The sequence below is a fragment of the Camelus ferus genome, chromosome 34 (assembly GCF_009834535.1).
Source record: "Camelus ferus isolate YT-003-E chromosome 34, BCGSAC_Cfer_1.0, whole genome shotgun sequence".
NCBI lineage: Eukaryota > Metazoa > Chordata > Mammalia > Artiodactyla > Camelidae > Camelus > Camelus ferus.
In genome coordinates, this window is record NC_045729.1 from 779,189 (window position 1) to 794,769 (window position 15,581).

Here is a 15,581-nt window from a genome sequence, read left to right on the forward strand (position 1 = left end):
TTTTTGTTTTGTTTTTTTGGTTTTTTTGGTTTTTTTTTTTTTTTGGTTTGGTTTTATTTTTTATATTTTTTGCAGGGCAGGGTAGGTAATTAGGGTTTTGTTTTGTTTTGTTTTGTTGTTTTTTGTCTTTTGGGTTTTTTTGATGGAGGTACTGGGGATTGAATCCAGGACCTCGTGCATGCTAAGCATGTGCTCTAAGCATAGTTCTACCACTGAGCTATACCCTCCCCCAAAACCAGGTTCTAAATCCATACTCTTTCTACCACCCATGCAGCCTGTTCTTGAGGGAGTTAAATTCTAGCCAATTTTTTAAAACATAAAACACAATAATTTTGAGACAATACAAGTGTATAATGTATATATAGACAATACAGGAAAAAAAAAACTTTGCAGAAATACAAATTTAAAAGATCCATTTGTTACAGAAAATCAGCCTCTGTACCCCAAAAGATGAATTCAAACTTAGTGACAGAGTCCTTCAGAGAAATAGAAAAGAGCAGCTTTATTGTTTTGCCAGGCAAAGGGGAATCACAGCAGGCTTAAGCCTCAAAAACTGTGAACCCATCTTGGGGTTGGGGTCTTGAGGTTTTGTAAGACAGAGCAGAAGAGCAGTAACAAAAGGGGGCAGTTTGTGGTGCTGTGTTCTTAATCTTTATAAGTCCATCTGGCGCCACGGAAAACTCCTTAGGCTCTGTCCATTCTTCTGAGGTCATCAACCCGTGACTTTCTTTCCAGAAAACAGCTTCTGGGTTAAAGAATGGATAGGGAAGGTTGGGGGCTATTTTAGCAAAGCAATTGAGCATCTAAACAAAAAGAAAAATGAGGTGTGTCAAAATGAGTCAGCAAATGCCTTAGCATCAGGGAAGCCATTTTGTTAGTTATATTAGTAAGACTTCCACTCTTCCACATTTAGACCAAATGTAATTAGTAATAGTGATATAAATGGGTCTTGACTCAAATCTATAAGATTTAGCAAAATTTTGATGGGTAGGAAGAATGGAGATTACAAGAGAGGCTAAAGCACTGAACAAGCAAACATGGGCAGGAAGTTATTAGAAGACGGTTGTAGCAGAGGATTCTTATAGAAAAGAGGGGAAAAGATGCAGTAAGTTGGCCATGAATGGTCTCTTTATGTTTTATTCCCCCTATGGAACTAATTTTTAAGTATAACAGAAAGCCCTAAAATTCTAGTCAGTTCTAGTAGGACACATTGAGAAATACATTTAGGACAATTGTAAACATATTTGAAAATGTTACAACCTAAATTTAGATTCTGCAAAATCATAATGCTTTTACCTTAGGATTGTAATTCACCATTCTGTTACATCTTAAATTCAATTGTTAATTTTCTCAGTAAAGCACATATCAAGAAATACTTGTAGAACAAGACAGAAAGGGGTTTTACTGTATAGGCAGCAAGATCCAGTGAATAACCCCATCCTCAAATGGATGAAGGTGTCACTATCTTGTTACCCAGTTGAGTCATATGGATCCTGCTTGGGCCTCAGTCCAGCCAAGGCTCTCTGCCCCCGCAGGTGAGGGTTCTTTCCCCCTGTTTCGGTTCCAGGAGGCAAATGACAAAACCGAAGCTGAGATCAACACAGTACAAACCTTATTCAGTGACCAAAGAATGGAGAAGGGGGAATTAAGCTCACAGAACAACTTCTCCCCCATCTGGCTAAAGGGATTTACTTTTAAAGGGTAAAGACAAAGGCAGGAGGAGTGAGGCCAATGATGGGGTGGGGAGGCATATGCATTAGTCTACAGGGAAGGGCCAGTGCTTTTGTTGTTAGATGGAAAGAAGACGTGGGTAAGGGGAGAGGAAGGAGGAGGGAGCAACCCAGAAAATAACATACGCCTGTGCTCAGGATAAGGGGCTCCAAATTTTTTTACTTTCTCTAAATGAGGGCCAGCTAGGATCAAACACTGGCTGCACAGCAGAGAGAAGGACCAGCTTAACCTGACCCAGTGCTCATAATGTAATTAACATTACAGTTCGAGCCCCTCCCATAGGTTCTCTGTGTGCATCATGGGTAGAAACATGTGTAAAAGAGATGGGCGTGTCTGAGCACAGGGAACATGACCCATGCGTCAATCAGCCTGAGCACTCAAAGAACATAAGCCATCAATCAGTCAATCAAGAACCCCCCCCCAAGCCAGGCTATAAGAGCAGGAGAGACAAAGGAGGGGCGCCATCTTTCCTCTCTTGGGTTGGCCCACCCCCCAGTTCTCAGGGGTGTGTTGTATTTTATTACCTTTCTTCTTTACTAATACAATCTTCTGTTTATATCATGTTTTCTGTCTCTCATTAAAAATTCATTTTCTTCTGGTAACAAAGAAATGAAGTACCTTTTCCCCCCTCCTCCCAGTAACACTTTTCCCAAGGGAGTAGGATGCCACCCCTTTTTATCCTTTTTTGATCCTTAAAGTCTGACCCTGGCTGCTGGTAGGTGTGTCACTTAATATGCTAATATAGGAAAATCAATGTATAATGAGACTTAGGATCTGTTAGAGGTCAGATTTGTTGCCATCTTAGTCCCAGCCGGTTCCATCTGGGTTTTTTTCGCTTGTTTGTAGCTTCCTTTCTTATCTCTGGATCCTTTAACTTAAAGATTTATGTTAACTCCTGCTAAAGGTGGGCACTGGCAAGTCTGGAGAGAGGACACTCCTGCTAAAGGTAGGTGTTGGAGGGCTGTGAGCAAGGACACTCCTGCTTAAAAGTGTGGGCTGGTGGGCTTTGAACAAAGACTTGGAGCAGCTCTGGCAATACTCTGAGTCAAGCCTAACCCCAGAGTTGAAATGTTGCAAAGTATAGACTTCTAGAGTAAAAAAGGAAGAAACTGAATTATTTAAAATAAAAGAAAAATGAGTTAGAATATTTGAAGAAAAAAGAATTGGGTTATAAGTTGCCTTAATGGATAGTAGGTATTGAATAAATGAACTACAAGTTAGGAAAAACTTCATAAGCAGGGAGGCAGCGATACACAGAGCATGTTTAAATTACAGCAAAGATCACGGAAGAGCAGAAGAGAAAATAGAAAAGTACTTGGAAAATACGTGTTTGTGAACAGATTTAGCCAAATAACCAAACAATAAATCAATGTGTTAGGGTTAGAACCAGATTACTGATGGGTTTTAAAGCTGACGAAGTCATCCCAAAGGTATGAGGCACCAGAAGCTTTAGAACAGAGGACTAATATAATGTGACAGGAGGGAAGGGGGCGGGCCACAGCCACTCAAGGAATGACAGCAACTTAACACCAAAACAGTGGAAGAGTCACCTCCTAGTGGGCCTTGAGGATTAAGAGGCTTGACTTCTAGGAGACCTTGAGCTTCATTATGTGCTCATTGTAACAGTGTGATCAAATAACACGCCCGCAAGGCGCCATGACAGCCCCGAGGCTGACCGCAAAAGGCCAAAGAATGGGCGGTGGCCCAGTCCCTGGGGATCCCAGCCCCTTCCCCAGGGCCACTGGATGGATCTCCCCTGTAGGCCTGTGAAGCTACTGAGCCCATAATAAGTGACACCACCACGCCTAGTGGCCCTTTTCCGCTCCCTCCCCTTTGGGGACGGCCCACACTCTGTCTATGCAGTGTGTGCCTACTTTTACTTTAACCTGAGCACCCAAACCCCACACCTCTTTCCTTGCCTTTCTCTTGCCTTACACTCTATGCAGTGTGTATCTCTCTAAATAAATCTACCTTAACTCAATGGCGAATTCTTTCCTGCGTGAAGCGAAGGACCCACACTTGGCGGGTCACGTGCCAGGGGCTCAGCCCAGACCTGGGGCTCAGCCGTCCTCACGCCCCACATCCGCTTTCCCGCATCAATAATATAAATCCCTTATTTGTATTTAGTACATCTGCATGGTGGTTCTTTCCTTTTATGCTCCCTACAGTGCTAAAAATTGGTGAGAATACTGAGAAGCAATTATTTTGAGGTCTTTTTTAAAATTTTTATGAATTCTTTATTCAAACAATACTAAAATGTTTTAAATGTGTAAGGGAGCAAAATTTGCCACCCCAAAATGTGTCTTTGACAGGAGGATTAATTTAGGCTGATTATTTTTAAGAAATCAGAGACTCAAGAAGTCACTTTTTACCTCCCCTTTAACTGCCTAAAGAATTTAGATAAAGGGCCTGTTCCCAGAACAGACCTATCACCAAAGATGTCTGCAAAGGACATGGGCTGGTGGGGGAAACTTGGCAGGGCTTGAAGACCAGTGTTCACTCTGTGACCCATTGTCTCCACATGGCCCAGCAAATACTTTGTTTACCCATCATTTGCTTTTCCGTCTCCATGTGAAATGCTTTCCTCCCCTTTGAAGTCCCAAACCACTACCCCCAACATCCTCTTTTATCTTCAGCTGAAAATGGTCTTTGAGGTGAGGGCTTCCACCATTTGGGGGAGCTACTCAGTTCTCCTCAATCTCTCCCATGTGTGCATGTGGTTGGGGAGGAAATTTTCCTCTGCCCTCCTAGGTTCTGCTGGCTGGCATGAGAATGAAACTGGCATGAGACAGATTAACAGGAAAAACTCAAACAAAGGTTTTATAACATGTGCACGAGGGAGAGACCCAGGAAAACTGAGTAACTCACCCAAGTGATGGAGGAAGCCCATCCTTCATCCTTGGTGGAAGACAAAAGAGGGTGCTGAGGGTGGGTGGAGTCAGAGTACCAAGATAATCACAGTAAACAGGAGTGAGGCTGTTCTGCAGATTTAAGTCACTGCCTTTTCTGTTGATAAGAGTTTCTAGAGCTTTGGTCATCCTCCTCTTCCTAGTACAGAGAGAAAAACACCCCTACAAGTACAGAGTTCCCTTATAAGTGTAAATGTTCCTTACAAAAAGGTAACTTCTACTTGGTTTTCAGAATTTCTCCCATGTCTGCTGTTTCTTAGAAAATAACCAACTTAAAATAATCAATATGCCAAAGAGACATATTTTGGGGTGGCAAGTTCTGCTCCCTTAGAATGTTATTAAATAATTTGCTTGATTTTTGCCTGTTAGTCTGTCTCATGTCAATTGAATTCTCAGACCAGCCAGAAGAACTTAGAAGGGTAGAGGAAAATTAATTCCTCCTGACAAATGAAAATAGTTTTTTTTTTATAAATGTATATACAACAGCACTTTCTACATTAAATTTAGAAAATGTAGTTTTTTAAAAAGTTCCATCAGTAATAGTAAATAATAATAATAATAATAACAATAATAATAATAATATTTCTATAATACCTCTGAATGAATCTAGCAAAAGATATATTAACTTAACACAGGTATGTGAATTTTACCCCAACAGAACTTTTACCAAAAAAAAAGTAACAAAAAAGTTCACAGATATAGAAATTAATGTAACATTTTGATATACATCTTCCAGATGCTCTTAAATAAAATGAAATTATACAATGTATGCCATTATGAAAGCTACTGTCTTTGATTTGACATGATATTAAGACTATTTTTAGAAGTCAATTAGCATAAAAGTCATATTAATGGCTAAATAGTATTTCTTTCATTGATGAAAACTTAATCAGCTGATCTAAGAAAGAAATGGAAATTTTTATTCCAGCCAAAGTGAGGATTATAACCCGGGAACAGCCCCTCAGAAAGCTCTGAGAACTGTTCTGCCCATTAGAATTCAAAGCACATGTATAGAAGTTTTTTTGAGACAGAGGGCAGTATATTAAATGATGTATTATTGACAGTTTACACAATCTAGATGTAAGCATACAAAGGAAGCAGTGGACCATGGGCCATCGTGGTCCCTTACAAGATCAAGAAGGAACGTTTCTTTAAGGAGTTGTCTGGTTGGTGCTGGGAGAATATTGCTCCTTATGACTGAGTAGGGTACTTCTGCTAAATGGGGAGGTTTGGCCGATGCATAACACAGACACACAATGCACAGTAGAGGGGAGAGAGGAGGTCAAAGGGCTGAGAAAACTTTTTATGTTAAAATTTTTCTTATCTGACCATAAAATACAAATTTTATTTCACACTTTATATGGATACCCCATAATTTATCAAGTCTATTGCTTGGCTATTATAACATTTTTAAATTTTGATGTTAAAGCAATGATGTGGGAATACTGTCAGATTATTTCTATTGGATACAATTCTAGAAAAAAAATTGTGGATCAAAGGAAATAGACATGTTTTAATGTACATGTTACTGAAAAAGTTACAGCAATTTAAATTTGGAGAATTACCGTTTTCGCACACCTTTATCTAAATTGAAAATTATCACTTTGTATCTTGACCAAGTGAAAAACAGTGTATCATGATATCTTAAATTGCATTTCCTTAATTACTAGTGTGTCTCAACAATTTTTATACATGTACTCACAATAGGAACTTTTAATTGGCAATTCATATCCTTTTCCCATTTTTCTATTGATATGTTTGGTCAAGTGTTTTTCAAAGATAACTCCAGTTAGGACATGCTAAATAGATTGAGCTATGTGTGCTGCCTGACTGCAACTGAAGGCAGATAAGATTTCAGGACCATAAATCTTCATTTCATTTATATTGCTTATAAAGCTGTGGCTTGTTTTGTTTAGGACCAGAATGACATTGTGGTCAAAAGAAGAAAATACCAAAGAAATGTCCATTTTTAACCCAATGTAGTCAATAATCCTGGTCCATGTAGTTGAAAGCAGCTCTTTGCCCCTTGCCCGCTTGCCCATTTCTGTTCCCTTCTAGCCTTAAAAGAACCTGATTACAGGAATGCGATCCCTAGGCAGTTAACCTAACCCCTGACTTGTGCTCTCCTGAATGCACACTGCACCTTCCCTAACCTGTTGATTCTTTTCCTAGGTTAAAAGAAGTAAGAATGAAGAATTAAGTAGTTAAAGAACGACTAGCCCTCTACCCCTAAAGCCCCCTTAGTGACCCTGCAGACTGATCATGCCGGCAAGATAGTATCTAAAGAGACCGTCAGCCCGTCTGCACGCAAAGGAGAGTGATGCATAATCCAACCTCCTGCCTGCATGATTCGCTGAGGTTCTTCCCCCTCTTCTCCCTTTAAAAACTGTCATGGCTGAGCAAAATCTTCGGAGTTGGTCTCGGGACATGAGTCCACCTTGCCCCCAGATTGCCAGCTTTTCTGATTAAAGCATCTTTCCTTTCTACTGACACTTGCCTCTCAAATATTGGTTTGAGTGGCAAGTGGCTGAGCCTGAGTTCAATAACGTAATCAAAAGCCATTTGAATTTTTAAACCCAAATCCTTTAATTCTACTTCTTGAACACTGGGAAAGGAAATGGAAACATGGAGTGACTAATAGTATTTGTTAAAAAGTTTCCTCTTCCTCTCCCATTCATCCTCTCATTCTAGTGCCTTTTGACCCTATTTCTCTCCTCAAAGCCACCTAAAACTTCCTCCTAGCCCAGGTAACTTTTGTTTCTATCCCCTTCCTCGGCCTCACTACTATTTACCGCGTGCTATGCAAATGTAATTTTAAAAAATTCTCCTCCCACTTCAAATAACCTCTCCACAAAGGTAGAAGGGAAAGAAAACAGTTTTATTATTAAATAAGCATTAAGCCAGAGTGTTACGCATATCACAGGCACTGTTGTAAGAGACTGCAAAGACAGAAGAACGTCTCAGCCTTTCATATAGCCAGGCATATCTAGTACATCGCATTTATGTTCTCAAGCTGAATAATAACTAGCTCTCAGGTAAGAGAACTGAGAGCACCATTCGTCACGTGTAGTCCATCCCACATCCACTTGGTAATGAGGCGGTCACCTGTGTTAGACAGTTGGCTGTATCCACAGAAGAAACAAACTTCTCATCTCTTGATGGCAGGAGATAGTTTTGAAGTGAGACACCCGCAGAAACTAGGCACCTACCGTCCCACAGAAGCTGGAAGGTAGGGACACTATTTTCCTTAACGTTTCCTTACATTTCAAAGAGATGGCTCCCCGGTCCTTGAGAAAGATAGTCCTGAGTTGTGATGTAAGCAAGAGTCTTATTTAGGATTTTTTCTTTTTTTTTTTTTTCCTGTTTGTTTTCTTATTTTTCAGGGGGAGGTAATTAGATTTATTTATTTAAATTTATGGAGATTGAAACTATGACCTCACACGTGGTAAGCTACCACTGAGTTATACCCTCCCCCCTCCTTATGTAGGATTTTAAAAGATTTATGTGTATATATTCCAAAGGGACAATTAGCAGATTTTACTTTAAAATGCACTGGAAGAAAAGAAGGGTAGGGGGTCGGTTTCCCCTCCTTTTTGCATTAGAGAAAATAAAAGAATTGGTTTTTCTTTTTCATTTTGTATCTATATTCGCATATCAAATAGATTTACCTGACTCAGCTTGGCAACACCAAACTTTTCTCCTGAGGGCAGGGAAGACTAGGCCGGAGGGCTCCGTGATAGGAGGGCAGAGGGGGAAAATGCCTCACTGTCCCTGAGGAAATGTTCTTGAGGTGATTAAAACACATTTAGACTAACAGTCAGTGTCCGCAAGCTCCAATCTGACTCCTGCAATTAATTTGCTGAGTGGTCTGGGGCGAAGTAATTTTAACTTTTGCAAATCTCAATTTTTCCCTCAGAAAAGTGAGGGAATAATTATTTGTGTAGATCCTTTCAACTACAAAGTTCTGTTTTTCATGAGAAAATAAATGATAATGGACACTTCAAACAGATGCCCTGGTAAAAACTGAAATGGACAAATTTCTGGAAAACTGAAAGACGTCTTCAAATCATGAAGAGACGCAGATGAGAAGGTAAAGAAGCAGAAGAACCAGGATTCTTTATCCAGAACAACAGGGAGCCATTCACTCAGAACCACCAACCACCATGAAACAGGCAGCACAGATTGCACTGGGAAATGCCCACCACATCTCTGTGCACTGAACTCTGCTCAGTTACATCTCTGACCCTCCAACCGTATCTTGAGAAAATCATCAATTCAGTCATCTGAGGATATGACAATCATGATATCTAAATTATTAAAAAAATTTAAACACAAAAACATATGAGTCACTATATTCAATATCTTGTAGTCACCTATAATGAAAAAGAATATGAAAACAAATATATCTATGTACATATGTGACTGAAACGTTATGCTGTACATCAGAAATTGATACAACACTGTAAACTGATTATACTTCAATTTAAAAAATGCAAGAGAAAACACATATGTCAGGTTTTACAGATTAAGGGTTGTTCTGTTCTTCTTCCCCTAATTTGGCAGTAAATCTAAACAATGTAGTATATGTTGGATAAGTCGGATTAGATGTGCCACTTACCTACGCTCTACAGCAACCACAGCGGCATTCAACAACGGACGTATTTAGCTCAGAGTGTGGATTTGAGCAGGTCTGGCTGGATGGGAGCTGCAGGGCTGAGCTCGTGCCTGGATGCGTGGGCTGCCAAGGATCAGCCGTCAATGGAAGCCTCAGCTGGGAGAACGCAGCTCTGCTTCCGGTGTCTCTCCTCATCCAGCAGGCTAACTTGAGCATCCTTCTCAAAATGAGGCAAGAGTGGCAAATGAAGGCTCTGTGAATGAAACACGTTTCCTGTCATATCAGCAAACAAAGGATGCTTCAGCCTTCAAGCCATAAGCCACTACCGCCCTCCAGGTGGTGAGCCGGAGGGAACTCAGGATGGAGACAAAACGGGATACTGGCCCTACATGGCTAAGGTGCATGGCAAAGGAATGATTCAATGAGCCCAGACTCTTGCATCTTCCCATACACAGAAAAATGTTAAATCCATTAACTTGAGGTGTCTGGTTTTCTTTAATTAACAGTAATTTTTTGATGTCCCAACTACTTGGTTTTTGTTGCAAAAACGCCTATATATCCTGGCTCCTCCCTTACCTCTTCGGAGCAGTCCCTCAGAGCTATCTGAGAGGCCGCCACCCAGGCTTGAAGTCCCCAGAAAGTCCTCCAAATAAAACATAATTCACAACTTTTAGGTTGTACTTTTTTTTTTTTTTTTTTCAGTTGACAGCTCCCTTCCAGCCTCTGCTTGGTCATTTTGCCAAATCTTAGGGTGACCAACTCATTCTGGTTTGCCTGGCCTGTCCCTAACCCAGGAAGCCCCCTCAGCTCCAGGCGAACCAGGGCAGCTGGTCACCCCACAACTACCCACTGGCCAAAGCAAGGAACATGGCTCAGCTCAGAGTCAGAGTGGGAAGGCTCTGCAAAGCTACATGGAAGAGTGTGGCTGGAGGGGGTCATTAATGCCATCAGCCTAGCACACAAAGTTTTTAATTTCTTACTACCTAAGTGTTCTATTCTTGGGTTTCCAAAAAAAAATAATCCACAGGGTTAGTTCCGTGTCCCATGCTTATGATGTGACTTCCCTGACCCTGGCCAAGGTGTGGTTTTTGAATTGCAAAACCAGGGAAGCACAAAACTCTCAACTTGGTACTAAAACTGTCTGACCCAGTAAAATGCTTTCTAACTTAGGGGCTTCAGACCTACAGGGGTAAGACCATTGAGAGTTCCTCCTCAAAAACTCAGATCAAATGCATCCTGGCTTAACCCATTAATAATTATCTCATTAACAAGGGACCTGCTAGAACCCACCAGTATATCTCCAAGTTAAAGAACTTCACTTTGACTTAATCTACAGAACTTAATTAACAAAGGTGTATGAGAACTTTCTCCTCAAAAAAAAAAAAAAATTAAAATGTTACTTCACCTATTCGGTCAAAGCCAAGCCTATGAACTTTTCCTGTGAAGTGTGTTGCATTAGACATATATTCCAGAGAAAAAAGAACATTCCATATTTCAAAAAAATGTAAATCTAATATTCATGCTGGATCCATCCAGTTGTTATTTCATCAAATGTGATGAAAGCTTATCAGCCCCATATCTGAGCAGTTTTTCCTTTTCTGAATTCTTACTGCCCACAAGGATCTCACAGAACTACTTTTAGGGCAGAGAATAGCATTAGTCATCTAATTAGGACTGGATAAATTTTTGGTATCTCATTTAATCCTCATAAGAACCTCACACAATATACTAGTTTCCATCCTTCATCTTTTTTATTTTTTTTTTCTGTTTCAAAACCTTGAGAATGAGAAAATTGTTACCTTGTTCTTCAGGATTATTCTGAACTTTCTCCCAACTGTACTTAAATATTTAATGGTTACATCTCTAAGAAAGGAGATAATGTATTATTTAGATAATTCTCAATGAATGTGTTTCTCAAACATAAGCAAGACCTACCTGAGATATCTGTTAGTAGATGTGAAAAATGTGCAAATCCCTACTCAGCTCAGGGATTCTGTTGCCATAGTTCCTGGTTGTCTCCCATAATCCTCAGCTTTGACAGCAATAAAATCCAGATCCTCATACATCCGTCAATTGATATAATATTGGGACTGAGTATATCATTCACTTAGCTCATCACCTCCATGTTAAATATTAACAATAGTTATTAGATGTGCTTACCTATTTGTTGCAAAGAAGAAAGTAATATATTCTGTCCTTTCTACAATAAAAAGTCAGGGAAATAGACAAATCCATAAAATGTAATAAAATTATAGAAATAGATTATATATGTTATATAATATACATAAATATGTTTTATATATTTAGTACATGTTGTATATACATCTATCTTTTTACTTTTATATTATTATATTTTATATACAATTATGGATTGTATTATATATAAAAATCATGACAAATGTGACACCTTAAATCAGTGGGGAAAGTATAGGGTAAGTCAGTAAGTGGTATCAAAAACTCTCTGACTTTATACAAAAATAAATCCTAGGGGGAGGGTATAGCTCAAGTGGGTAGAGCACATGCTGAGCAGGCATGAGGTCCTAGGTTCAATCCCCAGTACCTCCTCTAAAAATAAATAAATGAATAAACCTAATTACCTCCCTGCCCCAAAATTTTTTTTCAATAAATAAATAAATTCTAGAACGATTGAAGATTTAAATATCAAAATGAAAAATAACTGCTGCTAGGAAAAGATATAGTAAAATGTATGTAAATATTAAGGTAGGGAAGGACTTTGCCATATAACATAAACTATATGTAAATATAATACAGAAACCAGATACAATAGGCAAGAAAAGTAGCAATGCAATTTCCAAAAAAATGTACTGTTAAAAGCAGATGTTACCAAAAATGAAGGAGGGCTTTGAAGATTTTACCAAATTACCCTCCTTGCCTCCAGTCCGCTGGCATAGCTATCTGACTACACGGTGATGAGGGGCTGGGTCAGAAGAGATGTATTCATACCTATGAGATTGCTGACGGTGTGCGAGGCACCCTGCCAGGTTCTGGGGATGCTGAGATGGTCCCATTCTATGATGGAAGAACTTGGAGTCTTGTGAAGCAGATAGATTTCTGCTTATAATACAGGGAGCTCTGGATAGGCAGGGAGACTCAGAAGGTACCAGCCATGAATTTGAAAGATATGTATCTAAGGTCCTGGAAATGATGAAAGCCAGAATAAGGTCTAAAAAATCTAAAGATCTGATTAGATTGTGTGATAGAGATCTTCCTGTGATCCTGACAAATAATTTGTTTTTCCTTAACCTCAAGGAAAGGCTGCCTCAAACAAGATAATCCTTAAGGTCATTTCTTATTGTAACATTACACCAGTCTGTCAAGCAGTTGCAAAATCATAAGACAGTTATCCAGGCCATAGGTCATACTATGACCTTGAGTCTATGTTTTCATCCTATGTGTTAGAACTGCTTTAAGTAAGTTTTCCTGAGCTGAACTGTTTCTAGAATAAATTATCTCTCTCACCTTCCTGGGGCCTAGGAACTCATGAAAAATTCTCATAGGTTTCAGGAATTTTGCTGCCTGTCTTGCATTCTCATAAAGAGATTTGCCTTCTCATATGAACTCCTTAGAAAATTTTCTTTTACAAGTTTATAAGTATATAGCTTCTTCAAAGACTCTTGGGTAAGAAAACAAGGCAATTGCTTTCCTAAGTACATATGCTGTGTGTAACGGAAAGAGCATTGACCTGAGAGTGAAAAAGCCTGGATCCTTGTTTCAGAAAAGTTACTAGCCTTTATATATATATATGGTTTTTTTTTTTAATTGAAGTATGGTCAGTTATAATGTGTCCATTTCTGGTGTGCAGCACAATGTCCCAGTCATGCATAGACATACATATATTCGTTTTCATATTCTTTTTCATTAAAAGTTATTACAAGATATTGAATATAGTTCCCTGTGCTATGCAGAAGAAACTTTTAAAATCTATTTTTATATATAGTGGCAAACATTTGCAAATCTCAAATTCCCAAATTTATCCCTTCCCACCCCCTTTCCCTGGTAACCATAAGATTTTTTACTATGTCTGCAAGTCTATTTCTGTTTCGTGATAAATTCATAGTGTCCTTTATTTTTTTTCTGGGTTTTTTTTTGTTTTTTTTTTTTTTTTTTTAGATTCCACATATGAGTGATATGGTATTTTCTTTCTCTTTCTGGCTTACTTGACTTAGAATGACTGATCTCTAGGTCCATCCATGTTGCTGCAAATGCTAGCCTATATATTATTAGACAATATCTTATATACAGCAGGCACTCACTAAATGCTTGCTGAATTGAATTGGAGCTGCTAGACCATTATTGTGAAGGATTTTGATGTTGTAACACTACCACCTAGTGGGAAATCTGATCAGGGAAAAAAAAGTCAAGGTTTTCTTAAAAACATCTTTTGATTATCTTTGAATCAAATATTTGAGGTCCATTTTTAAACAGCCAAATGATAAGGTAGGATTTCTTGATCACTGGAGTCACAATATATGAATAGGTGACACATAAAGAAATACATTGGTGGTCAAGTAATTTTGGGTAATCCAGGATAAAATGAAAATAAACAAGCTTTTTTTTTTTTTTTAAGGTGAGGCTTCTCAGAGCATTTTTAACTTGTACTGTTCACCATGTAATGTCTTTGGAATCGAGGATTTGACTTCCAGCTGATGTGTATATTTAATGTTGCTGTAGCCTTTTCTCCAAAAGTTACTAAATCAATGGCAGGAGTTACAATCACAGCTACACTTTTATTGAGGATAAGTATAGCGATTTGCAGATTTCACAAGCTTTATTTGAATACTGATTTCTTTTGGGGGGGAACATCTCATAGGAATATGTTCCACATACATTTTTATCATAGATCACATTTAAAATGTTGATCTAGTTATATTGGAATGGTTATCAGGGTAAACGGGTCAATTGAGCAATTATTTTGTCACTCTTATTACGCAAATCAGTTTCACCTTTGTGACCTTCCAATGGCTTGAAGCCCTGGAAAAAGTAAAACCTGGCTAAAAATATTAAATTTGGTAGGATCATAGAAATATGTCCTATAGAAGAACAGTGAGGAAATAGGGACTCAATGTCATTTTTTTTAATCTGAAATTTTGCACCAACACACCGCAGGGCTACTGCAGGCCATGTTAAGTTTTCAAGAGAAACATGTCTTGACATCTGTGTTGGATACTGCGTTAACGATTAACCCAAAGTAGTTCAGTTTCACCGTTAGTTCGCATTACATTCCTTTCATTGACATCATATCTTTGTGAAGTTGAGTTTTCTATGGTTACTGTGATACAAAAACCAAAAACAGGCACTGTTTGAAAACTGACTGGAACTATTACTTTTTTCTTTTTCTTTTTCTTTACCATGAACCGAGAAAGTGTGAGGCCCTCTGGATTAATTCATTCACTAGTTAACAAATACTTGAGAACTGACTAGATCCCAGGCGTTGTTTTGAACGCTGGCAATGACACCAATAAAGCTCACAAAGTCCCTACTCCTAGAAGTCACATTTTAGACAGGAAAGACCGACAACAACAAATGAACATGCACATCAGTGTGGTCTGAAGAGTAATTTAGTGCTGTCCAATGCCTCTTTGATTCCATTAACCCTGTTCAAAAACCTCTGATGGATTCCCACCACCCATCCAGTAAAATGTAAAGTCCTCGGTCTGGCCTTCAAGCACCCCCACAATACTTTCAATAATTTAATGGTTATAACTTTTTCCCACGAAATTCCTGGACCTAGAGGTTGCTACATGCCCCCTTCCAGACACCACCGGTGTGAATGTAACGGCTTCCTTATTAGGACATAAACTACTTGAGGAAAGGGACAGAACTTCATTCAGTTTTGCATTCCTTTCAGGACTAATATGGTTCCTTGTCTTCGGAAATCACTCAGTAAATAATTGCTGAATAAAGGGAAGACACTAGATCACAGCATTGTACAAAAAACAAGAGCAGGTCAGTTCCCCGCCTTACCAGAGAAGACTCCTCTGCATAAATTTCTTGAGGACTGATCCAGTCTTCTCTACTTACTCAGGGGATGTCCAAACTGCGTTCTTACACACCCATTCCTTTGGTTTAGGAACTCCATTACAATAAGAATGTATCTCAGAAATCTTCTTTGACTTTTTTGCCTTGTTAGAAATTCACTGTCTTAACTCTAAACTGCGAGCAGGTTCAGGAATTCAGTGAATATCTGTAGGTTGGCAAATAGCACCAATTACTTTTCTTGAACTGACAGGTCTCACATTGTCTGTTTTCAAGAAAATGGTGTTAACACCCAAGTCAAAACAATCCTAGTTCTGGGTTTCAGGGAA

At 38.9% G+C, this 15,581-nt stretch overlaps 2 long non-coding RNA genes across 2 annotated transcripts in view; both read right to left on the minus strand.

Annotated features, from left to right (window-relative positions):
• The window catches only part of LOC116661377, an 87,530-nt gene that overhangs the window by 44,321 nt on the left and 27,628 nt on the right, over positions 1-15,581 (minus strand). The gene's annotated exons all lie outside the window — the stretch shown is intronic.
• Positions 118-15,450, minus strand: LOC116661378. The gene is made up of 3 exons (XR_004317267.1): positions 15,241-15,450; positions 9,259-9,508; positions 118-745 (listed from the first exon to the last, which is right to left on the minus strand). It is a non-coding gene; the product is annotated as an uncharacterized LOC116661378 (long non-coding RNA).